This window comes from Dipodomys spectabilis, unplaced genomic scaffold (genome assembly GCF_019054845.1).
Source record: "Dipodomys spectabilis isolate Male_0828 unplaced genomic scaffold, ASM1905484v1 ptg000446l, whole genome shotgun sequence".
Taxonomy (NCBI): Eukaryota; Metazoa; Chordata; class Mammalia; order Rodentia; family Heteromyidae; genus Dipodomys; species Dipodomys spectabilis.
Window position 1 is genome coordinate 563839 of NW_024871123.1, and position 7275 is coordinate 571113.

Consider the following 7275-nt stretch of genomic DNA (forward strand, 5'->3'; position numbering starts at 1 on the left):
GTGTTTTTGAGGACTAGCAATATATTGTGATGAAGATGAAGGGAGGGATGTGCTTATTCTGGAAAACTGGCTAGAAGATTGCTCCCATAAAGGTAGTGATGAATTCTTCCAAAAGGTTACAGTAAAATCACTTTCACAAGCATGTTCACTGCTGCACAATTCACCGTAGCCAAGTTACGGAAACAGCCCAGATGCCCTTTGGTGGAGTGATGGTTGGAGAATGTGTGGCACATATACACAATTGGATTGCACCCATCCATTTTGAAGACTGTTACATTATTTGCAAAGAAATAGATAGATCTAAAAATTTATTAAGTGAACTAAGTCAGAGCCAGACACACAAAGGACCCATGTTCTGTCTCATATTTGGAAGCTAGAAATTTATACAAGTTTACACAAAAATATTAACCAAAGCATGTGATTTGCAGAGGAGTATTTCAAAGGTGTAATTTCTTAGAAAATTGAACTTTACTCCAACTAAATGAATACCAGGACACTATCACTTGAAAGATGTTAGTGGAAGTCAAAAGGAAGGAATAGAGTTATGGAGGAAGAGAGTGAAGGTATAATATTCAATGTAGATGTATGAAACTAGAAAAATTAAACTTCGATGAGCTTTGGAAGGGTTTGGAAATGTTATATAAAGATCCATTATATTTAAAAAAAAATGATTTGTTGAATGGAAATTCCCTTGTACAAGTATTTAAGATAAGAAAAATATAATTAAAAACAATGGAGACATCTGATCTTAAATTCTATTTCTGTCTCTTTTAAAAAATAAAATTATTTGCTCTATAATTTGATCAGAGGGATGGATTTTGTGGCTAGCTAGATCATTGCACATCTGTCTCTCTCTTCCTCTCTCCCTCTCATGGTTCTCACAGGTAATATTATCTTAATTTATTTTGCTTTTATGTTTTTTGGTTGCATCATTTCACTTTCTGCTCTGTCATTTCCGAATTCATTTACATATAAGGCATTATTTCCTATTTTCTCATTCCTAGAATAAGCTGCACATGAAGACACCACTGATCTTCATTTTCAGTTTGTCCCTTTGAATACGGAGGAAAATCTTTCCTCTGCTCTCTACCAAATCCCTACTCTCCAGATAGAATAATTTAGAATAGTATAAATGAAAAAAGAGAAAATAAATAATAGTGAAAAAAACAGATGCAGAAAATTCACCGGATTTTTCTGACTAGTTTATCCAATGTGAACTATTGGGGAAATACATGGACAGCTCATTCTCACTGGCACTCAAAGTGTCTGGTCAGGCAATTCTGATGAAGTTGAGGAACAAGATGAAAAAGTGAGAAATGGTATCAATTGCAAGAAAAAATGGAATAGAATCAAGCAAATTTCTTCTTTGTTCTGCTGAAAGTAATCACCCTACTACAGTGCAGAGACTACTTTCCATAAAGGCCACTCATGTGAACACTAGGGATAACGATGATTACACACCTCTTCATCTAGAAGCCTACTGTGGACACTTAGACATTATCCATGAGTTGGTGGCTCATAGCAGATATTCATGGAATAACTGTGAATGGCTGGACACCCCTGCACAGTACTTATACATGGGATAATATCAGAGTGGCTTCTTTATTTCATCATGATGCAGACACCAAAGGCCAAACCAAAGGCCTCTTGACCCCCTTGTATCTTGCTGCTGGGTATAGATATAGCAAAGATACGCTGGATCTCTTTCTGTTGACCCATTATATCAAACCAGATCTGAACACAACTTGGAAGAAACTGCATTTGATATTGCCAAAAGGATAAGTATGTATCACTACCTCTTTGAAGTTGTGGAAAGCTGTACAAATTGTTCTCTTAAGTCCTAATGTTTCCATTAAGTTTCTTAAATTTCAAAATTGCCAGTCCATCCCATGTGTCCATACAAAATATTTTCACAATACAAAGCAACAGCAATATTTTACGTTAGAAATTCATGGATTCCATGGTACTTTTCCAAGTGAATTGCCTGAGTTTGATGTCAAAATATATTCGACTTTTTTGTATACATCTGTAATGATTTCTATAGAGTTTGTGATTTTTTAAATCAGAAATAATTTTAACTTATCTGTTGAAATGAGTAGTATAGAAACTAAGGATATTTCTGGTGCTTGTCTGAAAAAAGTATATTTTAAAATATTTAGTATTCTGTTTATATAATGTCCATAATCTATTTCTTTCTCTCCTAGATATAATACTTTGAATTCGACATTGTTTTTATAATATATGGATTCATTACTAAATGTGTTCTTTCGCATTGCATTCCATATAGAAACAGTTTAAGATTCCTTTAATTCCTAGGTCCTTATAGAATTTTATTTATTTGGGATAAAATGACAATGTTATCTAATTTCAAAGTTTTATAAATGTTATGCTATGTAAAGGCCTTTCTGAAAAGGTGAAGATTGAATACACTGATGTCAAACTAACTTTTATTTCTATGAATTATATGTATTATTACACTTGTATATTTGTAATCAATTTTTTCATAACTGTTTTCCATTTCTTGCATCTGAAGAATGAAAAATATGGAATACTTCGCAAATTTTCATATCATTAACATGGCTCTCGTGAAAGAGCCATGTTAACCTCTATATTGTAATTCGGGTAGATGTGCTGCTAAAGCATGTAGTATCCTGTAAATTTAAGTAGTTAACGATGCAATCTTAAGACAGGCATATATCCTTGGTTGCCTATTTGTAACAAGGAAACCTTATTGTTCCCTAAATTGCTATTCATCTTATTTTTGTAAAATTTGTTTATGGTGGAAAAAACTTACATTGTTTGTTCAATTGCTCACATTTGCAATTTTTTGTCAATAGCCATTTTAAGTCTTTTTCATTTGAAATTTGATAATACTTTGAAGCCTTTATAGGTAGGTCCAAATAGATTGTTTTAGGTTATAAATCACCTATATCTGCTGTAAATATTTTCTTCTGCATGTTCTCTTGGTCTGAACTGGATACTCCAATCCTGAGCCACACTTGATAGCTTGTAAAGATAGAATGGAAGAAACAAGATCAAGAACCCATTACTCCACCGGAGAGGAAACAGTCCTCTCTGTTTTCTCTCATTTCTATTGACTACTTTCATTCATAAGTTTATGTCAAGTGATTTACATTATATATTTCCTTCTTTGTTCTGGCAAAGTAATTGTTCAAAATAATTCAGTAAATATTATATTCCACTTTTTTCTATGATGCTGTTTACTTCTCCAAGTGAGTCCATTAAACTTCTCACTTGCATTTCGGTGTCACGGAAACCCAGCATCAATGTTAATGAGGACAATCTCTAATGTAAAACTTTGTCTCCAAAATACTACTCCAAGAAGCTGTGATCACAAATATTTAGATATACTTTTTTCTTTTTTCTTTTACCTTGAAAGTCTTCTTATGTCTAAAGTGCCCTAAAAAATCAGTACTCCACCAATTTTTGGTTCAATCACTTTTAAACTCAAAGATATATTTTGCTAACAAGATGCTTAGAGGAAACCGAAGAATACTCCATTTTGTCTTCTCTCTTAAGACTCTCCTTACATACAATATCAGGATCAGTGAAGCTATTCTTTCCAAAATTATTTCAATAGATTATTTTTCTCTTGGACTTGCATTTGCTCAGCAGAATGTATGGAAAAGAATAGAGTATAATCACCCATACCTTGGATGACAGTGTCTGTTACAAAAGGACAATGCTCCTATGTGCTATTTCTCTGTCCTCCTCTTAGATCTTGCCTGATTTCCAACAAATCACAGATTCTTGGCTTCAAGTCTAGTGAAGGTGAAGGACTATAAGGCCTTCCCCACTTCTAAATCTTCATGGTTTCTCTTTTAAAACTCTTTTATTTTGATGTGGAATTTATTTTCATATCTTCATTCAATCCGTTCTAAATTGTAGTGAGGTAAATAGGCTCTGTAAAATCACTTTAGTTACCAAAACTATTAAACCAATCTGTATCAAAAGTTTGGCCTCCCTCCACTGCTGAAACCAAAATGCTTACCTTGGGCTTCTAAGAATCCGTTTTCTTGCCTTTTCAATTTGCTCAATTCTTTTCTGATTCCAAAACTTTTTGGCTTATGTAATAAGAGAAGTCTTCACTTTCTCATGTTAATAAGGAGCTACTAAGAAATGTGAAATCATCGGTTTCAAGTAACCAGTCAGATTTTTTCTGTGGTTCAGTGCTTCACGTGCAAAGTCATTGTAGAAGATATTAGAAACAGAAAAGTGTAAACCCAACACCTTCTTTCATTGTTGAGGGCACTTTCTCCTTAAATATTTTGAACCAATTATCTTTTTCAGAGAATTACTGTTTGGTAATTAAAGTCATTTCACAAATTTTGATGTCTATTTTTAAAGAACTTTGAATTTAAATTCCACTACAACGTTGTTTCACACAGTAAGAGTAGATTTCCTGGGTAAGGACAATTCTCAAGGGAACCTACAGGATTTATAGCAAGGTTTCTGAGGTTTGTTTTTTTAGTGTGAAAATGAGCCATCTTCATCCTCATTGCTCCCTCTCAGCTAAGTCTCCATGGATTACTTTGCATGAAAGCCTATTCTCCCAAGCAATTTTAAATTTTCATAATATGCTAAGTTGTTAAAAAAATTTGAACAAATTAAAATTTACCTCTCATAATTTTAAAACTCTTTTGAAATTCCTTTATTAGAACCGCAAATTCACCAATCCTAACTCCACCGTTACCATCAATAACAGTTAACATTTTGTTTTCATAATATAGTGTCCATGATACTATTATTTTCTTGAGGCTTTGTTATGCATATATATAACCCTATAAGCTGATTCTGAGCAAAATGACCTTCAAGACATGGAAGCAGAGATTATTGTTTGCGGTTGTTGTTTTTAATGTACTATGTGATTTCTATTTTCTTTTTGTTTTTTCCCCTATGCTTTATTCCCTACTGTATTTGATTTTGGTAGCCTGTGTATTGTGTATATATTTACCTTAATTAGGGAAAGGAAGAGGAACAACAAAATGGTGTGACAAAGTTAAAAGGCAAACCAATGCAATAGCAATACTCACAAGACAATATGTTGGAAATGTATATTACAAGTTGTGAAGGGTATTGGGGTAAAGGAAGACTGTGAAGAAATGAGAGATGTGGTAACAAGTTTGAAAAGTTATGTATTCACTACCTTAAAATTACTGTAACCCCATGGTACATCACTTTGACAATAAAATGAAATTTAATAAATACGCTGCATGAAATAAAATTAAACTGTATTGGTATAGTAAATATTCTTTTTGGAGTAACTTTTTAAAAATCAATACTGTTTGTCATCTAATTTGAATTAATTACCCCCTTTTTATCAGAGTACCATCACAACTTGAATGCTATCCGAATAGACAATATTTTTACAATATTTTTACCAATATTTTGAAAAAAGAATAATTATAGTACTTTCTCACACTAAAAGCGAAAACAGTTCAATTCTATGGAAACCTATAACTTTTAAAAGTAAATAAGTTGTTAAGAAGACAGAATATATATGTTCTTCAACATTCCAATGACTAGTAACTACTCATTTTCAAATTCAGAGAACTCCATATCTGAGAGATTCTAAACAGTACCAGCTTGCATGTTATGAAATTCTGTAATTGATGCATTGTCCAACGGGGTGTTACAGATTGAGAGTCAACAGAAAAATAACCACTTTCTGGTAGAGGATAAAACTAATTAGCATTGGTAATAATTAATTCTTCAAGAGTAAGCAATTGTTTATCACAATAAGCTATTAGTTTTATGAACATCAATACCAATATTTATGATATAGAGTCATCCTAGCCCAACAGTTTCAAAATTTTAGGGTACACCTCAAGCTTCCCTTAATTCACATCATGAATAGCTTATCTCTATTGTGAAAAAATACAACTCTGCTAATGGGATGCCATACATGTTCTGGAAAAAACACCACATCAAACTGGGTTGCATCATTTTCCCCCCACTGGTATTCTTGGGATCAGAACACTTGCAAATACTATTTATATTTATACTTTTTTAACTATCATATAAATTCTGGATGCTAAGTTCGGAAGATTACAGTTAAAGCCCACCCAAGCAGAAAGTTTCCCTAGATTCTTATCTCCAATAAACTTCTCAGCAAAAGCCAGACGCAAATGGCACTGAGGTTGAAGTTGTAGGGCACGAGCTTGAGCATAGACAGGCTCAGAGACAGTGTCCAGGCCCAGAGTTCAAGCCCTAGGACAAACCAATAAAACCAAAAATAATAAAAAATAAAAACAAACCCCAAACCTAACATATGTCTCAGTGTATACAGTAGCAAATAATTAAGGAAATTGCTTCCTGTGTTACATACAGGTAGAAGAAAGATGTCACACGATTATTCTCTTCATACCATGTTATACCAAAGAATCCGAAAATTGCTCTTATTCTAAATTTATAAATCAATATCATCAATTTGTTGGCAACTCTGTCTTCAACGTTCAAATTATAATTTTATACATGAACTGTTGGCATTATCTATTAACTAAGTTCTAATTATAACTCTCTTGAAAGAATATTTTAGGCAAATAGAATACAAAATCATTTGTGAATTTGTCAATTAAACACTCTACTTAAAAAGAATTTTGTAGATTCCTATCAAATATAAAATTACAAAAAAATCAAAATATTTATTTTAAATCTAAATTCTAATTTAGCAAGATCTTCAAAATCGTACATTAGGTCTGGGATGGTGGCTCAGTGGTAGAGTGCTTGCCTTGCATGCCTGAGGCCTGGGTTTAATTTTCCAACACCACATAAGCAAAAAGAAAAAAGCTGGAAGTGGCACTGTGACTCAAGTGGTAGAGTGCTAGCCTTGTGTTGAAGAGCTGAGGGACAGCGCCCAGGCCCAGAGTTCAGGCCCCAAGACCGGGCCCTCCTCCCCCCAAAAAAATCCTACATTAAATTAACCCCCAAAAATCAATGGCTTTTCTGTATGCCAACAATGAGAAAAGTGTGGCTGAAATTAGGAAAGCAACTCCATTTGTAATAGCCCCACAAAAAATAAAATACCTAGGAATTAACTTAACTAAAGAAGTGAAGGACCTCTATGATGAAGACTTTAAAATCTTGAAAAAGGAAATCAACACAGAACTTAAAAAATGGCAAAACCTCCCATGCTCCTGGATTGGAAAGATTAACATCATGAAAATGGCAATACTTCCCAAGGCTATCTACAAATTCAACGCAATACCTATCAAAATTCCACCCTCATTCTTCAAGGAAATAGAAGAGGCAATC